The 27,976-nt window shown below is 46.9% G+C and overlaps 1 protein-coding gene across 5 annotated transcripts in view; it reads right to left on the bottom strand.

The window, feature by feature from the left end:
• Window positions 1-27,976, bottom strand: part of LOC135905792 (neuropeptide CCHamide-1 receptor-like) — a 361,484-nt gene that overhangs the window by 258,079 nt on the left and 75,429 nt on the right. Inside the window, exon 1 of one of the 5 annotated variants that reach the window (XM_070538500.1) lies at window positions 1,676-1,772. The exons of 3 other annotated variants lie outside the window; for them this stretch is intronic. The gene's annotated coding sequence lies outside the window, so the exon portion shown is untranslated. Of the gene's footprint in view, window positions 1-1,675; window positions 1,773-27,976 lie in introns of those variants that run through there. One more of the 5 variants, XM_070538497.1, reaches the window with a different exon arrangement.

Below are 27,976 nucleotides of genomic sequence, written 5' to 3'. Positions count from 1 at the left end.
CATATATTTGCTTCAATTAGATATAACCGATAATCAAATTTTCAAGCAGATTCCAACATCCTGCTCTTGGCTCATAATACCCTTAGCTATCCAGGTACGTATATAATATGTAGGGGATTCTTGACTATCAGAGGGTTCGCGCTATATCTTTAATTACTAGGGGATTTTGACATCTGACGTTCACATTCAATGTTTCATTTCTACCAAAAATGCAGAATTATATAACCGTAACTGCACTAGACCCTTGTTTAATTGTAATACACAATTAAAGAAGTAAATTAATAGCACGTATACTGAGATATCTTTCATGTTTGTATTCGCCTCATTACGAGCTGCCGTTTTTCTTTTTTTCTTTTTCAAGTGCGATGACAATGACAAAGTCAGGTTGAGTGTTACAATTGCCCTGTCAGTTTGATTAAATAAAAAGAAAATACGAGGTGCATTCTAAATTCCAAGAAAAACAGTCAATCACAAAGAAGGCCATGGATGTAGACACATTTTTCTTTCCATTTCATCGTGCTGTCAGGCTTCCTCTGAAGCGCATTATCAAAAGTGAGACAGAGCACGGAAATGTTTAAAGCAAAATCTCGTCTCCTAGCATCCATGGAAGACGTATATATGGACCTTCCTCAGGTGCATACGCTGTGGACGTTGTGGCAGTTTTCACTGCGACTCAGCGAACTATTCGTTTTTAACCTTCGTGTTTTTAGGGAATGTAAGCGAGAAAACCTTCAACTGTCTTCACACACCCTGAATGCAGAAAGCACTAAGACCCAAACGCCCCATGTAAAGTTCTATACACAGAGGCAAAAAATATGTAAACATTTGCTTCATCGGAACCTAGATGTACTTGCGTGTGCTTCAGAAACCGCTCAGCAAGCACTTTAGCGTCCACAAAAATATCTGTGAGCACTTCGCTAATGACATAGAGAGAGAGAGAAAGAGAGAGAAACAGGTTGCGAAGAAATGGGTTTGGGGGGGGGGGAGGTTAACCAGAGGTAGTTCCGGTTGGCAACACTGCACGAAGGGGCGGAGTAGACGTTTAAAAAGAGAAAGAGTGCGGAAGTGGGAGAAGTAGAGAAAGACAGACGATCAGAAACAGACCGCGTACAATATACAGTGGCAGGGAGCAGCCTTAAAGACTATCGCGAAGCCCTGTAGACCACAGAAATCTTAGTCGCGCTAATAAGGCGTTCTTCGAGGATGTTCTTTAGAACTAGCCTAGAAAATTCACTGCTGATAGTGGACGATTGTCCGATTGGTCCATCACTCTGCACATCACATGCCTCTCAGCACTAATGCGCGGGTAGATACCGACAGGGGACAGGAACCTCGTAAAGCTGCGATTGTGCAGCTTTTTGTTCCTGCCCTTGCATTTTCTTTTTCTGTGCAAAGGAAAATGCGAAATAAAGTTTGAAAGTTTGAAAGTTTGAAAGTTTGATAATGTGTTTGAGCGTGTCCTGACAGCTGCATGTGTCGCACGTGAGGCTGTTGGCCATTCCAATAAGGAAGGCATATGAGTTGGTAAATGCTACACCTTGCCACAGGCGGTGCAGCATGGTCTGTTCAGGTTGCAGTAAACCGGGCGGCAGATGAATCTGTATATTCGGAAACAACGAATGCAGATGATGCAAGGTTAAAACGTTCGAGTCCCGCTGGAGAAAAGTACACTCACGGGACATCAATCGGAGACCAGCCGCAGCTTTTGTTCGAGAAAGCGGAATCAAGACACGTCGACCACTTTCTTGCGCCGATCGGGTAGCTTCGTGGTGGTGGTCATTCCCGTAGACGTTGCAATGTCCTGGAAGCCACTGAAAGATTACGTTGTGTCCTTGTCATGTCTTCAATAATATATTTGTGGAATTTCTCAGGCAGGCCACATTTTCACTCGGAATGGCATAAAAATTTCGCTAAAAGTGAGCTCATACAGCAAGAAAAAAATTATTTAAATGTGTGCTGAAGCTTAGAATACATAACCTTTCAAAGATCATTCGTAATTAGAATATACAAACTTTCAAAAGTTTGTGTAATTAGATTAGACTTGAAGGTTTTTAATAAGAATGACAAGTTTGTGTAATCATAATTAGAATATACAACATTTCAAAAATCACCCTAGAGAGACTCGCAGGGATCAATATTACGACAATGGCACGATGTCTTCGACGCCAAAAGCTGCAGTCTCAACAGTTCCTCAGAAAACAAATAACACGAGTATCCCGCGCTAACATGCTAGATTGTTCTTTTTTATATCATTTGTCAGCTGATCACTTTTATTTATTTCACTTTTACACAGACGAAAGCGACTGTATATTGCAAGCAGCCACCCAAAAGACATGTAAAGTTTAGCGTGTAAAGTAGACTGGAAAAAAATGCGGAAACGCTGAAATCTTTGCACTTTATTACACAGGCCCAAATAGCTCGAGTTATCGTTCATATACCCCATAACGCCCAAATTCGCGTGAAAACCGATGACAGGCAACGTTTCGGGTTGCGAGCCGGTAATAATATGTATGACACCTTTTAACCAGTAACGTATATCCTACATACCGATTTGACAGAAGCTCGCCTGAGGTTTTCATTTCTCAGGCGAGGCTGCATGACATGAAATGACATTTTTCTGCGCTGACGCATGAAATTTTGACTCAATCAGCAGGACTGGTGCAATCGCAGTTGTGGGTCACTTGTCGATCTATTGCATAACATTGACATTGTCATGAAAAAAAAGAAGAAATATTCCACGGTCCCCCTGACTCTGGTCCGTTCTGTGCTATTACAGATGGGGTAGAGAGCACTTTCATTACTGCAGTTATATCTTTTATACCGCCAAATAGGGGAAGAAATCAGAGTAAGATGAATAAATACATAACGAAGCGAAAACCTAAATGAAACAAGTTAATATAAGGGCGGAACATGCGCACTACTACATTTATACTGCCAAACCCGCCAGCTTTTACAGCGGACACCACCGCCTTCTTCAGAACACAACACTATTACTTCCTCTTCGCGAGGCGCACAACGCCGTATTCGGCCGATACAGTGCTGCTTTCCTATGGCCTCGGCAATACGTGCAAATACATCCCGGCTCTCGGAGTCAGCGTAGGACAACAAAACCACGCACGAACGGTCGAGCGCGAATGTTTCGTGATGGCTCTGTGGTTCTTACGTCAGGCAGGATGAGCCATCCTGGGGACCTAAGGCTGTGACACGACGACGGGATTGTGGTACGGCTTTAGACTGCTGACATGAACAGTCTCGCGGCTATGGTGGCGCTTGCCCCACGATGGCGTCACCAGTTCGACTGCATAGCTCAAAGGCGAAGTACACTCGACGATCCCTGACCGACCCTGATACCTTGAAACAAGCTTAAGCCTGGAGAGTGGAATGGGCGAATCCCGGAATGAGCATCAACAGCGGAGGACGGTGCAGGCTGACCGTGGTGGGGTGGCCTTTTTGGATGCCTTGCGTATCGGACGTTAATGATCGTGTCAGCTGACGGCACTCCTTAGCTTGCTGAGCAATTTCTGAATGAAGCGTGAAATAATAGGCATCCGGGGGATACAAAAGCACGGCGTCGAGGGCAAAGGGTGGTTCACGTCAAAAGAGAAGAAAAAATTAGGGATAAGCCTGCGGTAGCTTGAGTGGCGGTATTATAATCGTACGTGACAAAAAGGATGATGTCGTCCCAATTGGAATGGTCAGACGAGATGTGCATTGTGAGCAAGTCACCAAGAGTGCGGTTGAACTGTTCTATTAGACCATCAGTGTGTGGGTGAATAGGGCAGCATGCTGCGAGTAACTCATGAATGACGTTCGACAAAAAGACATGGCCTTGGTGCTGAGCAATTCCCGCGTGTGCCGTGCCGTAAAATAAAATGCCGTAATACGAATGCGGGGACTTCGAGAGCAGCAGCCGAAAAAAGTGTAGGAGTTGGCCTATTGGCCAACTCCTATGGCTTACTGCGACAGTTATGCTATGTTCAGACTACGTTCGTAAGGCGCCGATTTTTTGTAACATACGTAAGCGGAAGCGCAACAAGCGTATGCGTCTAGTTCAGACTGCGAACGTAAAGGTACCAACGTGCGCAATTCTCGCAAAAATCGTTGGTGAGAGTGTTAAAGGGTCGGCAACATTTACGACTGTTATGTTACGACAGTTGCGACACAGCCAATGACCGATAAGCTTTCGGCTTTCAACAACCGGTGACGACACTTCCGTCCTCTCGTCTGCAGACAGCTCCGGGCGCGGGAAGTGCCATTCCGCCATTCCGTGCGCACGACTGGCTGTGTTCGTGAAAATGTTTGCAGTGCGCCTTGCGAGACTGTTTTCAGTTCATCTGGTTTATCCGCTGAGGAAATCGATGGCCGCAGATGCGTGCTCCGAACTTCGATGAGTGGTCTCATTAGGTTTTCAAGGAAGCGGAACTGCTGGGGCGACATGCGCATGATGTTATCAAACATCGCAGCGTCACCAACTCGGAGCTTGGCGAAAAGGTTGTGAAAATCGCCGTCCACGGCCCTGTCGAGAAATACTTGCCGCACCCAAACCCTTCTGCGTCAACTTCGTCGTCTTTGGGCGATTGAATACATGACTATAAGTTTGTTTTGAGCGTGAATTTCTTCGATCTCGGCCAGCGCTCGCATGTTGGCAGGAGCCATATTGGACCGCTGGTGACGTCGATTCTGCAGCTCCAAATTTGATTGGCCTGTTGTAAAAGCCGTAATTTAAGCAGCAGTAAATGTGAACAAAGGTGCCGGCTTAACTGCCGTAACGTGTTTTACAGCCGTTACGTTCGATACGCCAAAAGAGCTGTTACGCGCTTTACGACCGTAGTGTGAACATAGCATTACGAGTACCCAGCGATTTCCGGTAGCAGTACCAGGAAGATGCCCATAAAGGTCGGTACCAACTCGGTCAAAAGGACCCGCAGCATACGGTAAAGGTTGCACTAGGCCTGGCGTATGATGACATGTCTTGCGTCGCTGACATACTGCGCGGAAGCGAATGTATTTGCGGGCATATGAATAGATGCCGAGCCAGTAATACCGCTGGCGAAGCCGCTTGTAGGTTCTCGGAATGTCGCCATGAGCTTCTTATGGGTCGGCGTCGAAAAATGCGCATACGTCGGAACGCAAATGGCGAGGAATACTAGCAGCCATTTGAGATCGTCTGGCCGATAGTTTCGGTGATTCAAAAGCGCGTCCTGTTGCACAAAATGTGTGGCTTGGCGAGGAACGGCTCGAGGGCATGTAGGCGTTGCAGACGTGGTGAGAACGTCAATGGGAGACAGAATCTACGGATCTTTTCTTTGTTCAGAAGGCGTGGTAGTCACAGTAAGTGTAGCAATGGGGCGCTCTCTGAATAAGGGTGGCGTTTGGTGGGATCGCATGTGTGATCGGAGGAGTGCATTTGCGTTAGATTCTTGACGCCGTGAGCGATAGATGACGCGAATGTCCAATTCTGGTAGTCGAAGAGCCCAACGTCCAAGAAACCCCGACGGATCTTTCAGTGACGCAAGCCAGTACAGCACACGGTGCTTCTTTTGACCTTGTAGCTAACAGCTACTTTGTTTATGCTAGGATGGAGCTCGGGAGTTTTCGCACACTGTTGGGTTTCTTGAAGCATTCTTTCTTCATGAATCGAAATTTTCACTGTGTAATAGCACTTCTAAAGCGCCTTGCACGTGAGTGCTTCCAGTTTCCTTGTAAATGTGTGCAGCAGCGACGCTGTCTTGTGATTTAGCACGTCCTTCCTTGTCCCTTTTCTATTATAGTGATCAACGCGTACTGTAGGGATCAACGCGTACTGTAGGGATCAACGCGTATACATTAGTGCCTGCGTCGCCCGACTTGCACTTTGGTACTTCTGCTCATCCGATTGACGCACAGCATGCCATCAGCACGCGATAAACCCTATTGCTCCTAATTTTGAGCTTCTTTTTTCATCATTCAGGCTCTATTGCTTTCTTTTTTTCTATACCACCTTTCTTTTTCACCCCCATAGCAACGTTTGTATTCGCCCTATGAACTGGCAGGAGGAATTGAGCAAGCCGATGTTCAAGTTATTTGGTGAGAAACATCACCGACACGGCACTCGTAAAAGTGTTTTTCAAGGGCGTCAGCGTCCATGCGGTCGCCTTCTTTATTGAGCCCTTCTCGGCATTGTCATCTCAGACTTGGCGCAATCGAGATACCTTTCATTTGGCGCCTCCTCTCTCCTATCCATACTTCTCGCCCCTAGCACCAGCCTGCATGTCTCCTTTTGAACTGAAACCGAGAAATATATATCTCACTAAACTTTGCGTCCAAGAACTATTCCCTAGAGGCAGATATACGGACTGCCCGAACGAGAATCGCAAAGATAAGTAAAATATATATGTTAGAGGAGGAATGGAGGTGGTATGTATCAGGGGTAGAACTCTAACCAGAAGCTAACCCGACCAACCGTGCTAACAATGGGCCAGTTTAAAAGCTCTTGAAATTTAGATGCGCGAGCGTCTTCTTTCATGAGTCGTTTTTGTTTCCATTGCGTACTATGTTCCTCAAGAAACGCGGTCTTCAGAAAGAAGAGTGGAATGGATAACCTCTTCCTGAGCAGTAGAAAGCCATAGTCATTGAGTCAGTGTGGCGGGTCCTAAGCAGAGTAAGTGCGCTTCGCATTAAGCCGAAAATCCTAAGAGTTCAAAATCCTTCAAGGTACACAGCCTTTACGGTAGTCTGTACTGTCTGCGCCTCAACGCTTTATCACGTGGGTTGAGCAGTATCAAATTGCTTCGCCAAGTAAGAAGAGTGCTCCAAGAGATGCATTTGCGTCACGCATCCTGCTTTCACATTAATGCGAGCGATCTTGTCTCTAGCCAGTCGATTCGGCGGCCCCATAATGAATTCGAAATGACAATGGAGCTTCAGTGAGGGGCAATTTTGAAAATGCGATGCGGCACCTGCAAACAAAACTGATTCCGATACGCGGGGAAACGAGCCGACAGTATTGCTCTCTAAATGAGAAATCTTTTCAAGAGGCATCGTTTCAAATCTGTCGCGCCAGCAGTAGGCGTGACCCGACGTTTAGAACTTTCGGGGTAATTGTTCGTCCTTGTGCATTAGAAAGTCTGCCATAGCCAGCCGCGGAGTGTATATTGAGCAGATTGTGCACGAAATGAAAAGCTAACAAATTCATGCATTGTGTGGATGGCTGATTCGTAGACCTCTCAAAGTAATTAGTGGAAGGTATATTTGCCTGTTGCTGCACTGTCTGTCGTAAGAAGTTCAATCCCGCACTGTTGTCCCGACTGCTTTTATAGAAGTCATTCTAGGGAGTTTGACGGTTACTTGTTGAGCGCATTGTTGAGGCCTGATCTGGGACCTTGCGAAAGAGGCCCTGACTTCTGTTTGTCCTACGACAATCGTAGCGAAGTTTGGTTTGCTGCGTTAACAAATATTGTAATATATTTCGTAAACTTCTGATTGGGAAAGTTGGAGATCCAGAGAACAATTGTGTGGTCCCTATGAACTGTGTCTCCTGCCGAAAGCCCACGGAGAATATACACAGCTTCAACATGTCTTTAAGGCGAAATTGTGCAACGTATGTGGCTCGCAGAATTAATTATTCGAGCGTCGATTGCCTTTCGCGTTACGTCAGCGTGTGATGTACAGACAACAGCCGCATCTGATGTGCGTGCAAAAGTTGCGACCATCGTCGATCTTCCACGGTTTTTCACGGCAATTGTAGTAAGACCGCGAACTTGTGGCGTTAGGTCATCTCCGTGAACAGTATTAATGTGCTGGTTCACAGGTAACTTACGTGAGACGAGACGCGTTCGGCTTGAGGTCAGCAATGGAAGTCTCCTTCAAGAAGCCTTCATTTCTCCCGATAAAGATAGCGCTGTGCTTCCGGCAAGTCGCCACCCACCAATGGACCCCATAGCAGCCATGAGAATTCTAAGACGGTGTTCCGCGTTCACGCGAAATGCCGATAAGGTTAATTCAGTCCAATCGGAGGTACGACAGTCATTCCAGATATGTCGGGAACCACGAGCGACACAGGTGTTCCAAAAACTGCCGAAAGGACGGGATTCACGGAACTGCTGCGCAGATAAATTAGGGCTGGCTGGTCTATTTCGTTGGTACTGCAGCTGCACACGTATGACAATTGAAATGCAGTGCTGCATACGCATTATCGCTACCGTAACCCTATTTTAGCAAGAGCCAGCCGGAAAGACCAAGCCTGCATGGTAGTTACATCTACTTGCACAGTGTCACAAGAGAATGCAAACTAAACGTCCTTATGCTGTCGAAGAAACAAATGATTTGGGCAGCTGCCATGGTAATGCGCCAAGCAGATAACCGGCAATGAGTTAGAGGCAGGAAACCGAAAAAATAGTAAAAGCATGTCAAGGCAGCCATGCAGTTATATTGACACAAATGATAAAATTTGCAGGTATAGAACTGACTTCGCCGACGTTACACAACGGAGTTGGAAACTCATTGGAAACGCTTTTATTCCGTAGTGCTATTTTTGTTGCGCAACACAACTAATAGAAAAATAACCACTTACGAATGTCATGTTGCTACCATCGCCACTACAAATGTAGATAAGCAAGTACTCCTCCAAAGCACTGCCTCGTTGCAGGGTTAAATCTATGCATCTTTGTACAAGTCCTTTTTTTTTACTCTGATGTTCCGCTTTCGAGTTACGTCGGACAGTAACAACACGTGCAGCTTTCGTGAATAGTATGGGCACTACTATACCCGTGGCCTGGAAAAAGTCCCTGTAGATTGCACCTTGCTCCAAGGCCCCGTAGAATGAGGGCTAAAGTACTCCTCAAGTGTTACGCTTTCCCAAAGTGCCCAGACAACGATCCCATCACAAGCCATGTGTCTTTCATTGTTTTCGCAACCACTACGGCCTCCAGCATACTTGTCTATACAGCAGGGCAATGGTGTCCCCTAGAATGTATTTGCACCATCGATCACAGCGCGCTGATTGGAGGCACCTTTCTAGTAAACAAGTGCTGCTTGACAGGAGCAACGTTGGTAATCCCGCTTGCTAATGTGTTATGAAAACACTTCGTGTTGTCGGTGCTTCGCTTCGCTTCACAGCGTATTAATAGGGGAGACTTTTCTGGCCCAGGGTAGAGCCGTTGATGTGAAGTAGATGTACAGTGAGGGGGTCGAATAGAGTGTACCCGTATTCTGCTGCCCTGGTGAATCATTTCAGCGCCAAACTATGTCGAGCCAGAGCATCAATGGCAGGCGGCATACAACTAAACAAACGCATTAGAGACTTCCCGAGGTAAGAAGGAAGCACCAATCGACGACCAAATCACCAGCTAAGCGCCTTGCATTTGTGCTGAAAATAAATGAAGCTCGCGGCGTAAAGCAACCAAGGACTTCCACAAAAATATTAGTAAAAGCCCGATCAGCACACGGCCGCTGGCTGCGCTTGGTCATCGTTACGTTGATCAAAGGGGCAATGACCGGGAACATTTTTTCCTGCAGGGGCTAGCGGAAATCAATACTTTGAATGCCCGCCTCCACGTTTCGACCTCACTCTCGGAAAGATCCTCCGGATTCAGACGCGCTAAGCGCAAACAACACAGTCAGCCAACAGGAAACAGGCCAAAGGCTCAGCCTCACCGCCGTTGTTGCCAAGCCGGCTGACGGCTCCCGGCGGGAAACGGAGATTACTGCTTGCGGCGTCACTTTCTCTGAAACCGCAGCAACTGCAGCAACAAGTGTACGCCGCAAAACAACGCGACGACTCCAAGATACGGAACGAAAGACAGAGAAATAGTAAAAGAAAAAGCAATCTGGCGGTCAGCCAGTCAGGAAGAACGTGATCTGCACGCGACATCGCCCTTATCGCAATCATGAAACAAAATCCACGTTCCCACTGCCACCGACAAGTCGCCAATCTCGCCCGCATTTTGGTGAAGAGAAGAACGAACCCCGCTTGTTGTGAACCGCGGATATCGCGCTGCTACTGCTGTTCCAGTGTCGCTCTCATTTTTTCTTGTCTAGGTTTCGACGTCGTAGACTTCAGAGACGTGTTCTCCACACTAGTAGTTTATTTTTTCTCGAAGAACTTCTGGTCTCCAGGCAGTCACAATAGACATCACGAGCTCGCTGTACACGCGTGCTTCCGTTTTCTACCTCGAGAACGCGTAGTTCTTTGTATAATGGGCAGAAGGTCATTCTTTAACAGCGAAAATGTACATCCTAAATGCTAGACCAGTTGATACGTTCGACGTTTTGTTTGAGCTAGCGTTAGTGCTTCCGCCTAAGTTAAACTGCTCTAAAGGAGACCCTAGTGGTGTGCACCACAGCATATGTGAGTATTGATCTTTGCAATATATAGGGAATATGTCAATTCTCCTTGCAAAGCAAAAATGTACTGCAAGTGTCACAGCTCCCGTAAAATTACAGTATCAGGGTGTCCACTACACAATTCAGATGAAAAGCCGAACTTTCTTCTCATTCGCGCAAGAAAAGGTGTCTTCTCAATGCAGCACCTATGCAATACGGAAAGGATAGAACAAAGCAGATCATTTTGCGACTTTATTCTAGAAACCACACACTCGCAGCTACACATTGTTGAAAGATGCTCCAGGTCACACGTTAGCCAGTTGTTCAGCTCGACAAAATAAGTTAAGGGGCGCATTTCTGGCTATACTTTCCTTTAATAGCATGGTAGTAGGCAATATTGGATGTGGAACCGTGGTTGCATCCTGCACGTTTTATTTTGACTACAAACAAAGAAAGTCCACAATGTATATTATACAGCAACGGAAAGCACGTTGGTAAAGGATGGTTAAGAAATCTTTTTTAATCAAGAGCGCGAGCTAGTTTGTCGCGATGTACGATTAAGCGAAACTGGGTTATTCAGAAGTGAAGCGGTCAGCTATGAGTGCACTGTACAAGTGCTACTTTCAAAGAATGCCTACTGCCATTTTGTGTAAATGATAAGTTGGGAAAATTAAGATTTGAACAAGACTCTAAAACCTTGTATTTAGAGCGCTGGCGTGTATTTCGTAACAATTACGCAAATAAAGTGAGATGTTTTGCAGTGAGAGAGAGAAATCTCAAGTGAGAGGCAAGGCGATGAGCAAAACGAGAACAAGGTAAAAGCAAGAGCCAACATTTCGACAAGTGGGCTTGTCTTCTTCAAGGCCTTGAAGAAGACAAATCCCCTTGTGGGAACGTTGGCTCCTGCTTTCACCTTGTTCTCGTTTTGCTCATCGTCTTGAATTTGCATCTCCCGCCTTCCCCGTGTCTACCCTGGATGTGAAAGGCAAGATAAACGGGTGTGTAAGGTGAGACAGGTGAAACCGGTGTACGTTCTTTCTCTCTCTCTCTATACGTGTGGTGGCGTATTAGTACGAGTGTGTGCTATTGCGTAACCAGCATGTAACTGCCACTGCGTTAGAAGGCTCACTATACCTGGTAATGGCTGTAGCTGTGACGTCGCCTATGATGCGATCAGGTCGCTGTCAACTATGGGTCTTGAACTGTGCCTGCACAAGTTTGCCCATAGAGTTTTCGGCGGCATCCTAGGATGGTCAAAACACGTTGGTGGGCTAGTTGGTTAGAATCCGCGATAGATTGTATAAGCGCGACTGAACGAGGACGTAGCAAAGCATCGCTGTCTCTGTGTATCTGTTTCTTGCTACGTCCTGGTTGAGTCGCTCTTTTACACTCTATTTAGGATGGTCATTGCGATCCTCCGAATCTGAGCTGACCGTTTCCGGAGGCTCTGCTGGTCCAAGTAGCATATATCTTGCGCCACCAGAACAGCCCGCTGCTTTTCGCAGCAGTGAGAGCGAAGAACGCGAAAAGTGTGCGAACTTTCCCGTAACGCGGCAAGCACCACTACCGCTGAAGGCTGCGTTTAGACCGCGTGGACGTGAAACGTGGCGTTGACGGCGTCCCAAACATAGAACGCTCGCCCACACATAGAAACGGATGGGTTCACGTGATCGCAAAAGGAACCAGATTTTGCGGCTACTCTGACTGCGATACTGGGAGCGCCATTCAGTGAAGGGATCTGGAGTCGGACGATTGGGAAGAACCATACGAATGTTGCCGGATCACCCGTTTTCCACCATTCAAACAAAATCGGCTTTTTGGGAAGCGCTCTAGAGAGCTGGATAACGACCATCCAAAAGTGCCGTGCAGTTGCCTAGAGGAAAACGACAACAACGCTATGATGATACTGCACGTGGGAGAAAGCAAAGCCACAAGAACGAAGATCAGAGAACTCAATGTACTTCATATCACTGCCATGTTGGCTGAATGATCGGAGCACCCGAGTTGTCTCTAGCAATTATTGAACAAAACTCTATCCATTTTGCGTGGAAGTACAACCTTGCCCAGCTCTTTCGGCAAGTAAGCGACATTGCTTGGCGAACTCTTTGCTGGGGGTCCGTTTTAACTGCGTATTTAACGCCCTCTTGCACGCTGCCGCAATTGTAGACGCCGGCACCATTTTCCTAAGCCGGCTACCTAGTCTTCTCCTTTGTGCGCTCCTCGCCTATCGTAAGGCCATTAGATAAGGGAAACCTGTCGCTGTAGGCAGTGCTATTCACTTTGAAATCAAACAAAAGTCACCTCCTATAATCGAGGAAATTGGGAGGTTGAAACAACCTTGCGCGTCACTAACCATGCTTATGTAGGCGGTTACGTAAATTTGACGTGAGGAGATCTACATAAAGTCAGAATGGAATAACTTTAATTTATAGGTGTCCCACACATACTTATATGCAGATTGTCGCCACTATCATGCACGAAGATATTAAGATATGCAAATGCCACGGCTAAAAAGAATCAAGGTAATGCAGTTCGCCGTCGCTTAGAGATACTCAGATTATTTTTTGGAATTCCGGCTAATTAAATAATTAGTCTTAATTATGAATTCAACATGCCAAATATTATAATTAGAGGGAAAGTGTCAATGAGAAAATTGTAGAGCAACATGAAAAACTCCCGATACAGCTTTCTGTCGCCCAATACGTGCTACATAAAAGTGCATTTCCAAGCGTAAAAGTACCCCGCAAATGCACGCAAAATGCCTCGAGCGGCCATACGCGCGGCACTTTTTAGTGTATTCGCGCGCTTTTTTCACGCTCGGAAAAATACTTTTACGTAACATGTATTGAGCAGCAGAAAGTTTTCCATGCTGTCCTACAATTTTCTCATTCACACTTTCATCAAGTCATTAAATTGGGGAAGTTGACTTATTAATTAAGACGAATTATCTAATGAGGCGGAATGCAAAAAATAATCTGAGTATCTCCAAGCGACCGAAAACAACATTATCTCGGTTCTGTCAGGCTACGTGGCATTTGCATATCTATTTCTAAATCTTGGTGCATGATAGTTGGGACACCCTATATATATATATATATATATATATATATATATATATATATATATATATGCAGATGTGTCTTGTTTTCGAATGTCATTCATATGTAGGTGATTACGTGAAACGGTGATTACGTGCAGCTTCACTTGGCGTCTCATCGTGGAGAACACAATCAGCCGCATAGCGAACTAGCCATGGACGTGGTTGATAATTGTGGAGGCTGTTCGACGCGGCGTCACTTTAACTCCGGCTGCAGAGTTCTACTTTAGTCTTTAGATTTGTCCTGTTGCAGTGTTCTACTTTGGTCTTTAGATTTGTCGTGTTGCTCTCCTTTCCTTTTTCCTTTTTCCTCCCCTCCTTTCTATCTTCCATTTCTGTGTTGCTGTCGCCTCCCTTCAGAAGAGTAGGCAGGCGTTGTGCCCTTTCCGGTGGCAGTTGCCAGCCTGCTCCTCGCTTTCCCTTTCCTGTTACCTGTGTATATGTGTATATGTGTGCAAAACAAATAATATTAATATGTAGGAGTACTAGAAGGACTGATTCCTTTAGGCTTCGTTTATTATGGAGGCCAAGCCTGGGAGAGCTAATCCGCGGCGGAAGGGCGCCGCGGTTGTTCGAAAGGCTTTTCACGACATGGTCTAAGATTATCTTGAACGCGATGAAGACACGGGTGGGATCACCATATAAGTAGCTTTTCACTCGGTGGGGGACGTTTACGTTATACGCGGCAACCAATTACGTTCTAGATGCTCGGGATCCACAATAATGTAAGAGCTCGCGTCCGCAAAGACACGCCGCGAATTAAGCTACGCAGAACCTTTGAGCCCAATCACGTCTTGAATGGATGTCAAGAACAGGCTGAATGTAAGGAGCCTGAAGACATGGTTGTGCTGGAACTGAGACATACCCGTCTTACGCCATTACGCAGCTTTTGTATAATCTGGACGGACACATGTAACGTCCTTCATAATATAGCTTTATGTTCCGCACCAAGACGAGTCCGCGTAGCAGCCGCCGATACTAATGCTCCTAGCTTTCGTACTATTACAACCTCGTTTGAAGTTGGAGACCTATTGAAGGCGATAGGTGACTGGAGATCAAAGGGGAGGCAACGACTGAAGCCGCGCAGTTGACAATGAATGCTGCACTGAAATATCGCTGCGCCCTACCGATTGGTTGTCTGCCAGTGTGAAGCTTGATCAAAGCACGTGACCACTGCACTATTTTAGGCCTTCTGCCTTCGCAACTAAGCTTGATGAAAGCCAGTGTTCCGTCAATGGCCCCGTAGAGAAAAATTGCAAAATTTGTCAAAATTTGATTCGCGGCGCCCTCGACGATAGAGCAAGAGAGACAAAGACAAACTTGAAGTTTCAGCGGAATGCAGTGAACATGTAAACTTCCGAGAAACTTGAGGTAGTAGTCAAACAACCACGGCAAGAGAACCTTCATTGTCGTAATTCTAGTTTAAACACGCGAGTTTCGGGCGCGGACACTCTACACCGCACACCATAAGACAGTGTACGGTTAGTATAGCCATGTGATGGAATGGTTGGAAGCACTCGTGCTTTGTTTCTCAATTTCCCCTCGCTAGGGACACAAACATGTAGTACCTAAGCTGACGCTAGCAGCACAAGTTAAGCGGCAGGGTAACCCAAGATCGCATTCTGACGCAAAAGTTTTCGCAGGTTACCGAAACCTTTAACTGCATGGGATAGCCAAAAGTACTCTATTTCGTAGAGTGACAAACGTTCCTACATTCCGCTAGCAGTCTCACCACTCAGAAAAGAAAACTGTGTCGCGCGGTACGCTTAATGCGTGCCGTAGACATCGAGATGTAATAGCGCTAGTACTACATTAATTGGCGCGCGTAATCTGCGCGAGCCGGCAATTACAGTATATCCGCAGGGCACGCCTCGAGTCTCGCCAGGACACGCGCTGCCTCTATTACCCCTGGGCCTATAGGTACAGAGCTAATACAGAGGTAATACAGAGAACTCGCGTTCTCACGAGACTCGATACACTTCTTCCGCTTTTGCGTGCCCTTACCTATCCGCTGAAACCTCCGGTGGCCTTGCCCGTATTACGGCGTCTTACCGTTTTCCCTCTCACTTGGGAACGTCGATGGCCGTCGCATTCGATCCGTTATGGGTCGCCAGAGACCTGAATAAAAGATTTGCTTGAGCGGAGAGAGAGTGGAGAAGAAAGGGCGCGGAGGGCGAGGCGGAGGAGTTGTATTACTTTTCCTCTAGAAAGCGTGCCGCTCGACTACGGGTAGCAATCTGTGGGCTTTCCTCACATCATCAATTATTCAGGACGCGTGACAACTCCTTCTAGCGGAAAGGCGGCGCACACTCGCACAGCCATCCCCTCCCAACACACATATACACGCACGCACACACACACACACACACACACACACACACACACACACACACACACAAACGCGCACACACACACACACACACACACACACACACACACACATATATATATATATTCAAAGTTAATTATATGCTCGGCTTTTATGAGCCAGAACTACGATCAGGGTTCCTTTATTTTGACGTTGAAGTCACCTGTAACAATTAGAGACGCACCGTGTTGAGAAGGAAGGTATGTGCCAAGCAGTCCGCAACCTTCCCGTGTTGCGCATTTAGCGAACATGCACTGAAGCGACCACAATACCCTCAGAGTTATGCACTGCGCACACATCGGCAAAGTCTACGTCCGGTGCTCCTACGAGTCTAAATGGCACGCACTCATTTCCTCCTTCGTACAGTGCCCCACCCGAGGCCCGGTGCTCAGTTCTATTTGGTGACACGACAAACCTGTAGCCGATGATGTCATGTGGACTGCTCCAGGTCTAGGAGGAACAGAGTAGAGGCACTCACATTAAAATGTAGCCGTGCATGACGTCAAGCCTGTGCGCACCCCGATAACGTACGTTGTGAGAGAGAGAAAGAGAGAAAAATAGAAGTGAAGAAAGGCAGGGAGGTTAGCCAGACGCGCGTCCGGTTTGCTACCTTCTACTGGGGGAAGGGATATAGGGATGAAAATTGAGAAAGAGAGAGTACATAGAGCGAGTGCGGTTTCACGCACATTTAAACGTTCGTACCGAGTCTACATACGGTCGCCAAGACTGACGACTTGAGGTAGTGCAACAAGGCTTTCGTGGCTTTCAGTGCCATTCACGCGTACGGCCATGGTCCAAGGATCTCCATTTCCAGAAATGGTCTAGAGTCCAGCCGGTTCAACGCTGTCCGGAGAGCTTCACGCTCGAAGTCGTACTAGGGACAGAGACATAGGATGTGTTCAATCACTTCTATAGTTCTACAAGAGTCGCACATGGGCCTATCCCCACTCTAATGAGGAAATAATAGGCCTTTGTAAATGTCACCCCGAGCCAGAGGCGGCACAATACTGTCGCCTCAGAGCGGGAAACTTTTAATGGAACTTGCAGCATTAGGGATGGATCAAGTCTATGAAGATGACACTTCGGGAGGCTGGGAGAAGAACAGTATTTGTGTGTCATAGCTTTGTCCACGATATGAAGCTTTCCTGCAGCGTCAGTTCTGAATAACGGGATTGGAACTGGTCAGGCTTCCAGATGGGAAGACCGGGTGGCTTCTTCGGCGAGGTCATTACTAGCAATACAAGTATGTCAAGGTAGCCACTAAAATATAATTTCATGGCCTTTAGCAATAGCTTGATGGTGGTCTTCTCTTATTTCATATATAAGCTGCTCACGAGTCCTGCGACACAGGGCAAACTGCAGACTCTGATTGGCAAAGTCTTTTGTGTTGTTTTCTCCAGAACGAACTAAACTGTACGCCCGGCGTCCATGGTGACCTGTCCGCGGTAACCAGCTGCTCTCTTGACAGCGGTGTGCGGAGCTCGACGTTGCCTGGCTGTAGCCGCGCGCGTAGCTTTACGAGTCGTTTTAGAGCGAAGCTGTATACCTCGTCCAAGGAAATTTTCGTGTCATAAGCAAAAACTCCCCGTACGTGGGCCGATCCGGAAGATAGTGCAATGCCGGGCCGACTCGCGGTGGAGGGAAAGCGGACGTTAAGCACTCCCCATACTTGGGCCGATCCCGAATATAGTGCAATGCCGGGCCGACCCGCGGCGGAGGAGAATCAGACGTTAAGCACTGCGCATACGTGGGCCAATACCGAAGATAGTGCAATGCCGGGCCTAACGGCGGCGGAGGTGCAGTTCGCCGTTAAGGTGCCCACATACGCAGTTTCGCTGGTCATCTTTCTTCACAGAGTGCAAGGGCACTGAGATGTTTTTGTACCAGCGGTTCGTAGCATGCGAGGAGACGCCATAGCGCGTTGCGAACAGGTAACACAGGTAGCGCGACTAAGCGACGCACATATCGCATCCCTTAGTGATGTGTCACGATATGATGCAAGTTGACACTGGTGGATCCAAACCACTCATTCCGCAGGAAGGATAACAAGTGCGTACTGTTTATTACTGCACGCTAATCATTTCTTGTTCGCTATGTTTCTTCTAAATGACGATATGTCTTATTTTCATCATTGTGCTTGCCGCTCTACAGATACGGCGTTTCCCTCTCTTTCGGAGGATGCATCGTCCCAATGTGAAAGTTAAGCGTACGCATATACGAAACATTAAAACCAGAATCACTTGGATAAGTATGACTTTGTACGCACCAAATTATGTAACTGCAATGCACAGTGAGCACGTATCGATGCTACGCGGCGCACATGTGACATCGCGTGACTTCTCGCGCACTAGACGATACCTGCGACAAACATCATCGTCAACCGAAACGCCTAATGGAATGAGCACATAACAACTTACGCTGTAAAAAAAAAAAAAAACACCATGGAGACCAGGTCATGTATCACGAAGAAACACAGCGCACGAAAAAAACGTTATAAAGGTACAGCAAGAACACAAGTATGAAAGAATCATCAGATAATTGAGAAAAGAAAGACGCATAATTTACCACTCACAAAAAAGATGCCCTTGAGATGAGCGAGTTTGCTGGAAAATGTAAATAGGGAAGCGTTTCTGCATCCAGTGCACCTCAACATGCGCCCACTAGACGAGGGAAGAATTTAATCTGGCGGAGGTCGTTGTCGTCAGCGACAGAACGCCATGTTGATGAGCAACCTCAGCGAACTGAATGTGATTGCAGAAGCCAAAAAGTACCGTTTCGTATAGTTTCTTTCCAGAGACGCCCCCTCCACCCCACCAACGTCGTTTTCTTTTTTTTTGCCCATATGAACCATTATTGGCACCGGCTACTCCTCTGCGCAGGCCAAGCAAAACAAATGCGAGAAAAAGTGATATACACGGTTGAAAGTCACATAGTACCCTCATTTGCAAAGTTATACCCATAGAAGATAGTAGAAAAGACACTGAGGGACATAACGATTCCGTATGGAATGAAAGTGCACAAAAGAGGGAAAATATGCACTTAAGGCCACTTCATATATACACAAGACGCCAAAAAGCTTATAAGAACGCCAGACGTGAGCTATACGTATGCAACATGCTATACAACCTCTATACAACCTGTTCTTTTATCCACTTTCGTTGCCATTAATTTATCATTTCTTTAATTCAATTAGTAAGTACAAATGTACATTTTGTTCTTACATAACGGGAGTCTCGAATCCGGCAACATTGATGCCTTCAGGTAGCGTGTGCGGGTTTATTGCACTGTTGCCTTCACCTACAATGATCACGTACTCGCGACGCCTGCGGCAGAAAGGATGCTCCAAACCCGCCACCAAGGTTGTGAGTGATGGCGCTGGCTAACAATCCCAAGGTTAGTTCTAGTAGTAACAAAAAAAGACCCAAGAAAGTGGATGGGGAAACCGCGCCGCGGTAGCTCAGTTGGTTAGAGCATCGCACGCTTAATGCGAGGACGTGGGAGCGTTCCCCGCCTGCGACAAGTTGTTTTTTCATCCACTTTCATTGCCATTATTTATGAATTCTTTAATTCAGTGTCACTCCATGTCTCAGTTTGTTGTCTTTTCATGATATGATTAATAAAAATCAGGCCCCTCGGTTAACGCCCGTTCTTCTCGTTTGTACAACCTCTTGTTTTCTAAGGAAATGTAATTGCGGGGTCAACCGCGATTCACTTAGTAGTAACCTAACATATTTGTTTTTTTTTTAAGTTATGAATACCCACAAGCGCTTTCTTTTGTAGCTTTATTGGTGGCTTTTTCTTTTTTTTAGTGAAAGGTTTGGAGTCTAACAAGAATAAACAGACCTGTAGTCTTCGCCTCGCGGTATCATGTTGCGGACACCCGAGAATAAAGTTTCGTACGCCTTCGTCAGCGAGACCCCAGTGGCACTACGGACTAGCAAAACGTTGAATTCCGTGTAAAAAAGTTACGCGTGAATACTGTCCCCAGCCGCAGACGCTACAATAATGTTGCAAGATTTCTTTTGTGGTCAAACTTTGACAGAATGGACAATTTGTTTTAGGATCTATAATAGATAACTCTGAGCACTTTGATTTCTGATGAAACCAGATGTCGGTGCTTAGTCGACAGGATACCTGTCGTAGCAACAAGCGAATTTCACCATACGTAAGAGAAAAATTTACTGAATTTTCCTTTTCGCGCACCTGCTTTGCAACAGCGTCCGCTGCAGTGTTTGCAGGAATAGTGCAGTGTCATAGAATCCACTGATACGCTATGATGTGACCTATTGCTCTGCCTTATGTTCGTTCCTTGATGGTTTCGTATGCCAAATATGCACTCAATGCATTTCAGCTTGTGCTATTTATTCACGTGAAGGTGGCTAAATATAACCTCCTTCTGCACGATCTCTATTGGTGCTATGAAGCGCAAGTCAGAAATGATTGCAAGCAGTTCGTTGACATCAGAACATGTCACTCGAGATAACATAATTTTTTGTTCAAACTTCCGGTTCGGTATGTTGAATGCGCATGCAGACGAATTATTTTGGTGTGATCCGTCCTTACGGACGAATAGACTACGTATACAAGGTGTAAGTTTGGAATACAGCAAGTTGCTGCGGAGCTATGTGCTTCTTTCCTCCTAATATTCCATTCGTGCTTTTATTAAACAGCGCTTCATAACATACTATGTGATGACAGAAGCATGCGAACCTTCAAAATGGCACAAGGCCAATCTTCCCATAGAGAGGCTGCTCAATCGGCCCGTGAAGACAACGCTCGCGAAAGAAGCATAACCCAGCGACTTCTGAAGACCCGCGTGAGGGAGCGCAGGCGCCACGACAATCTGTCAATGTGCTGGTACCGTATACGGTACCCACACCTACTGCAAATTCAGGGTCGCTGAGAGCACAGGGTGAAAATTCGTCGCCTCTGGATGGCAGAGACACGGAGTGACCTTTGCTGCTCTGTGGACCCAAGGGCACGATGACATGCCGTAATGTTCCTTTACGTCAAGGAGTGGATGCTAAGGCTAGTAAAGCTGACGACCCCAGGGACATGCGAGGTGTGGAAAAGAATCACTAGGAAAGCATTGAAAGAATGCTGAAGCACCTGCTAGAATCAATGCACGTGATTCTCTGTGGTCTCCGGACTCCGGCCGCTAAAGGCGCCGTGCATGTCCTTACTATAGCCGCTTACAGCTTCTCTTTACGTAACTTAAGAACATTTCTTGTCACCTGTGCTGCTCACGCAGGAGTAGCCCGCACACAAACTTCTTCGTTGCATGTTTTTGTGAAGTTTCAATTAGATTCGTGACTCTAGCCATGCTCTGGAAGACGCCTGACACTTCTGAGTGAATTTTTGGACTTCGTTGATGACGATGAGTATGCTGAACTTGCCTTCAACGTTGTGAATCCTTCTTCTATACCATCATCACCTCTCATCGAGTCTTAAAGTCTCCGTTCCCCCCTCACCCTCTGCAGTATAGCAGGCTAGAGCACGATAAATCACGCCCACCTCTCTGCCTTCCTTCAAAGAAATTCTGTCTTGCTAACCTGAAGAATACTAGGGTGTGAACATCGTTATATAATAATGGTATGAAGGCTGCCGGTTATTTAAAACTATTCGATATTCGATTGTATTCGCTTATGCCACTATTCGATTCGTACTCGATTCGGTTTCCAAAATCATCATTCTCACAACCCTAAAGAGCCGCGAGGTCTGCACGCAGGCTGCAAATTGCATCAACAAAATCATATATGACACTGAGTGAAGCAGGCTCTCTCTGGCCGCTGCTGAAACACCAACTGACACCGGAGCAGGTCGCTGTGGAGCTGCTAGGGGTGGTCTCTGAGGAAACACTTGAGGTGACGCGAAGAATGGATAAAGCGTGTAGCAATCTCAGAAGGAAGGTCTTGGCGGTCACTGTCAGATGGTTGTCGACGCGATGTTTTCGCAACTCAACAATACAATCGCTTGTGTGCTTCCCTGGTTCACAAATGTAAAGTGATCGCGCGTGGCGCATGTCAGGATTTACGGTATCAGTTTTTCGAGGGGGCGTACACGGGGAGGTAACTTTCCGTATATCAGTTTATGTTGATGCAGCTTGGATGCGGCCTTGATTAGTGGATGCCTCGACAAGTAAGCTGTCTATTTTCCGCCACAGTTTGCACACTTCGGCTAGCGCAGAAGCTTGCACTGCGTGGTATCGTGGTCCTCTAAACGTATTTTGCATCGTAGCAGGCTGCGGCAACTTCTAGCTGTGTGGCCAAACCTCTGACACTTGTAGCAGTGCAATGGAGTTTAACATATTCTTCGACTGCATGGCTCGTGAACCCTAAGCAGACCCTCTCAGGAATCGGTCCGTCATCTCTGAAGTGAGGAAGCACTGTTCTCAGTCGACGGGATTCAGTTTCAGCTTATTATTCTTCAAATACAGTGAATGGGTTAGATATACAGACGAGAGTCCCAAAGTCAAATACTGCTCAATTCAACCTCAATCCACCTGCACCCTCCTCTTTTCGATCAAATCTTGCCTGACGATGGTCCTGACGATGGGCCAGAAATCCACCAGATGTACTTCTGTGCGTTGAATTGAGACATCTCTAATCTCGGTAGCGTTTCTCATATATGAGTCTGAAATTACCGGTGTCACTCCCACACCCGGCAATATTATTCAGCGACGGCAGATTTCTCGCACATACCTCCCTCCTGCTATTCTCCCCGGAATCTAAGACACCTCAAGGATAGATGATGCGCACGAGCCTCTCCGGGACTGTAGCAACGGAGACTCCCGAGTTCTGGGATCTCGCTTCCCCTTGGAGCACAGTCGCTCTATGCACCCGTTGCTTCTCGCTGGATTTATAAGCCGGGGATCGAAATTTGCGTGCCTGCATTTGGAGAGATAACAAGCGTCGGCTCAAGCTGTCGCAAGCAGCGTGAGCTCGGTTGCTCGTGCTTTACAGCGCGTTTTGCCCTACATTACTACACGATAGTCGGTTCGCCGATGGAGGTTGCGCTCGGCTGGCCGTAGGAACCACCCAGATATTGACGTAACACGTGTGTTTATTCGCACGAGTTTAACTACGAAAGAATCCTGCAATCCTCAAAACCTCCAGGTATTAAAAAAAGTCAAAAGGTGCGATGATACAGAGACAGGGGGCAGTAAACATCGGCGATCCCTCTGCTTCTAAACTATTTTGCTATTACAGACCAGCTGGCGTTCAGGTTGGAAACCATTCTGAAAAAGAACATGGTCCGTATTCACAAAAGGTTCTTGTCAAGTAAATCTAACAACTGGTGGCAGCCAATCGAAACTTGGACATGTTATTACCGAAGGCTGCCGAGCAATGACAAGCAGGTTTTACCAACATAATTCAGCCACTTGTTGTTTACAATGCACACAATGTTTCGCTTATGTGAAAGATGGCTGCATTCAAAAAAGGTCCTTCAAGATGGTGTTCAAAAAAGGTTACTGTATTCCTGTTGCGGCCTCTGAAATGCACGCACACATCTCACCAATCACCGAGTCTGTGTGCCGGCCAAGCACTTATGGAGTGCAGACACCAAATTTGGAGGGTAAATTGACTACACCATAAGCTTTGCATGCATGCGATGACTTTCAGTAAGTATGACTAACAGCTGACGGCTACAAGGAAGTTTATCGCAATCTTGAAGTCCAGAAATAAAAGCTGGCTCTCTTCTCCACGCTCATCCCGAGAGCCATCTTGTTAACATCATTGTATAGAGAGCAATATAATGTGGCTTTATAGACGATGGTGGAGGTATTCTCAGAGTGGCTGCGCGTCTCTTTGCCAAAACACCGGGCGTCGGTGGTCGGGGCGTATTTACTTCCAGGGACGATGTCACAATGGCGTTCTAAAGCTGCAGGTTTTGTGGTGAAGCATCCTTGGTCCAGAAGGGCCGTGAGGCACAATAAGCCCAAGGAATCCAGGGCTGTTGATACAACGGGAAAGGTATTTGCAGAGAAATGACTATAAGGAGTAAAATAAATGAATGCATTTCGTTACTGGAATTTTTCCTCGATTCTTTTCAGTTTCTATCGCGGCACTGGGTCATCAATCGTGGCTGAAATGACGGCTTAGTGTCAGCTTGATGGCGACAATCCTCCTGAATCCGCCTTTTTTCATTTTCCTATGCTGTCGTCTGCCGCACGCCGCTGGAAACGTTTTGGAAGGGTGCTGGGGCTTTCGCCAGTTGATTTGTGTACCTGCGCCCAAGTTGAGTGCACGTCGGTTGTGCGCTTCGTGGATCGCTAATCATTATTAATCGCTTCTCCGGGGCAGATTGTCCTTGCTGGAAGCCATGAAGCACTCACTGACTGCTGGGTGAACAGGCCTGAGTGCGCTCTAGTGCACACAGTGCGACAGATAAAGCCACGTGAGCTCCCTTTACCGACATGGCTGCCTCGGAGTTTGCTGTCGCTCATTTCTGCACTTGGAGCTCACTTTTTTGTATTCTTTTTAAACATGATTTAGACATTTCGCACATTCATGACGTCCTTGGGCGCAACCTTGCCCGCCGGATTTATCAAAGTGGTACACTTGTTTCCATCGACATCTACAGACACAGATCGCTGTTAGCGTCGAATATTGTGCAAAAGGTGCATCGCTGATATGAAATAATGTAAAAACGTAGCGACACATACATATCTGGCAATATGTTTTGTTCCAACCTGAGACGAGTCAATAAGAGCGGCCAAACCACTTAAACAACGGCCCCTGTGACCCAGATAACACATTACGGGCTGTTTATTTATTTGGGATTCTAGCGTTTCTTTAACTCGATCACACTTACAGTTTGCGCGTGCCACATAACACTGCACTCGCATAAATTAGGTGCTGATTTCCAGGGAGTGTTCTTCTTTCGCATAAACGCGGATGCCATCACTGACACCATTGATATAACTGAGCGAGACGGTTGTTTATGTTGCTGCATGCCGAATACATCGTCTCATGTTTCCTGTTTGACGCAAAGCGAAACAGTACATCTATGGAATTGAGAAATACGTGAGCATAACAACACGTACAGACCTAGCCATCTAGCGAATGCGACCGGCAGCGGGGTACGGTGACGTACAGATGTTGGCACAGCGCTGTGTCGCCGCTTGCCGCTTATTGTGTACGCGCCATGCGAAGTGTAGTTCATTTCAAACCACTAAGGACAGAACTGAACTATCAAAGCAGTTTCCTTCGTCCTAACTCCTTGCATTTCAGTTCAAGTCCACCGGTAGAGGGTGCACGAACACGACGGCGCCAGGCTTAGCTTTTGCTGAACAGGATAAACATTCGCTCAAATTTCATGTGCGTGGCTTGATAGGGTTGAAGCTTGTGCATTTCAACTTCGTAGGCATGTTTTGACTCTCTGTCAGGGCGATTAATTATATAAACAAGCGAAGGCGCTGTCGCTATCGCGTTGTCAGTTTGATGGCCGGTAGCGCAGGGTTCGGCCGAACGATAGTCGGCACGCTAATTTTCTTGGTGCCGTCGACAAGAAAGCCTGTCGTAGTGCGACAACTCGAGGTCGTCGGCTGCGTCGTTGTCGACCTGGCATGATAAAATGCTTTCAATGAAGCACTGTGCTGAATAGTCGGTCATCCGTTGACATGAACATTTTGTCGGTCTCGTAATGACTCAGCTTTATCGCGCCTTAAACGAGTACATGAAGTCAGGCATGCGCTGTCACCAACAGCAAGAGAGGGCCGACGCTGCAAGAAGACTTCATCAGCAACGTGATGTTTTCAAGTGTAGCCCAAGTGTTACGCACGGTTTTTTCGTTAACGTTCATAGCCATCAATGAAAGGTGGCAACTACCTGCCTCGCCTTGCAGTCCGAGCTACTCGGACGAATCCTGGGCCGCGTTCTGTTTTTTAGGGGGGTGGCAGTCTTAGCCTACGCACGTTTTTGGCACCGCACTGACGTAAAGCTACCAGTAGAGTTTCAACGCGGTACATGACACGAGTGTTTGCAGCAGCGCCACAGAACACCTTTATAAAGTTGGCATCGCGCGTCCGAGCGCTTACTATATTTTTCTGCATTCGGGGGGGGGGTGGGGGGGGGGAGGAGGAGACTTTCCAGCGTGCGGCGACGCGCGTGCGACCCTTCCAACACATTTCACGACTAATCCGCTAGGGCAGGGCGCATGCACCGTCGCGAACATCAAAAAAGGCGGATTCTGAATCCTAGAGAAAAAAGTGCTTTGTCGTGTGCTTGAAGCAAATACAGAAAGGAAATAGATGCATCGGGAATAGAATTTGTACAACAAATACGACCCTCAGAGTTCACAATGCTGACGTTTGCTGCACTCGATAATCCAAAACATTATCATGCAGATTTATAGGATCTACGGCATGTGCTGCAGTCGGCCTGGTTAAGCATGAAACCCTGCACGCATGTCCAACTTAAAAGCTTAAAGTGCCACTTGAAACATAAATGTGCCACCAACTGCTTCACACAAAAGCGACACCTGCGTGCATGACCTAGCATGGCCTCTGGCGCATGTGTAAAACCAAATGCATACTTTAACTATTCTGTTAAATAAACGCGGATAACAATTGAAATGATAGCAACAGCCCCAATTAGGAATATTACTGCATAGGCACTTTATATTATGAGCAACAATCTTTTTCATAATTCCTCGCCCATTCAGCGTGAGTGCCGGAAGCCTTGTTAATGCGTTTTGACGAAGCGTTTGTCTGCTGACTATGTTTGGGCCTGGAGTACACAGAGACGAGTTATACCAGATTTTGCATATGTAATACCCCTGTATCAGTCATAATCTACAAGTGTATCCATGCCATTGTGTTTCTGACTTTAAAGACAAACAGCATGTTTTGATGGTCGGTGAAATACATAGCAGCATCAACTCAGTAAACCCCACCCTTGATGTTATTGCCGACAAGCAAGACCGGTTCTGCGTCCTTGCTAGAATACGTGCGTAATATAGATGAAGTCCGAAACGTACGTGTGGTCAGAAAATTATGTAACCATGTGCCTCAAAGTATGCGATCTTCGGAATCATCGGTCATGATAAGAAGTAAGTGTCGGGACAATACGAGCGCAAAAGCAAAGCAAGTTCTCGCACTACCGTGGAAACACTAAGGGGAGGTCCGCTTCCAGGGGCATTAAATACGACGTTAATCGAGCCGATTCCAAAACCAACGCAACAATTAGCTCAAACAAATTTTGTTTTCGTTGATGTCCTTGTTGTCGTCGTCGCAATCGCAGTTGTCGCCATCTTGTTGTTGCTATTGCTAGAGGACCCGGCGGCACGAACAAACTGTAGGAGCCTCCGGGTGTGCAGGCGTTGGAGCTCGCCCACGTTAGGTTATAGGCCGCAAGACAAGGACCGAACCGTTCGGCACCACGTCTCTCTCGGTGGGCCAGATCGTACGCGTGTGCTCCTTGACACACGTACGTGCCGACAGACGCCGACCTTCGGCGCAGGTCTGACTCGGTGCTGCGCAGTTCTTTCGCGGACGGTGCCTTTCTTGCGGCCCCGACGGAACAAAGACACGGAACCAGTTGCTGCACGTTCCGCCCACTTATTTCAGCCTGGAGCCAGGTACCTTTTGTTTTCACTCTTGTCGCGCTCCCAAATCGTCTTCCAGCCGGCCGTCGCCTTCCGCTCAGAGAACACTCGTTCATTGCTCCGCTTGTGTTCTTTTGTTTTGGCGAATGCTCTCCAGCCACAAAACATCCTTTCCCTTTCTTTTTCTGCTTCTTCCATCATTTCTCTCTCTTTCATTCGCCGTAAGGCTAACAACCGCGCTCGTCTTCCTCCTTGATTTGTGGCCAGCGGGCTCCTTATAGACTACCGCGACCAATTTCACTGAATGTCATTTTCTCCTCCGCCTCTTTCTCATAGAAATGACCAACTTAATGCCGTTGTTTACTGAAGCCAAACACGAACGTCGTCGTCGTTTTTCTTATTGTTGCTGCTGTTGTCGTTTTGGTCTTCGTGTAGCGGTTTCTGATCGCAACATAAATGACACAACCTTCACTGAGCACACTTATTGTGCTATGACAGCCTTCTAAACACTCCGAAGGACAATCCTAAACTCTGCACTGACTGTAATTCAGGGATCCCACTTTTAGGCAAGACATTAAAAAGAAATTCTGGGTATTTTGAGTGCCGATGCCACGGTCTGACTACGAGGCAACGTCATCGTGGATACTCTGGATAAATCTTGA

This window comes from Dermacentor albipictus, chromosome 5 (assembly GCF_038994185.2).
Source record: "Dermacentor albipictus isolate Rhodes 1998 colony chromosome 5, USDA_Dalb.pri_finalv2, whole genome shotgun sequence".
Lineage (NCBI taxonomy): Eukaryota > Metazoa > Arthropoda > Arachnida > Ixodida > Ixodidae > Dermacentor > Dermacentor albipictus.
The sequence above is the reverse complement of the archived record's forward strand: the minus strand, read 5'-3'. Positions and strand labels throughout refer to the sequence as shown.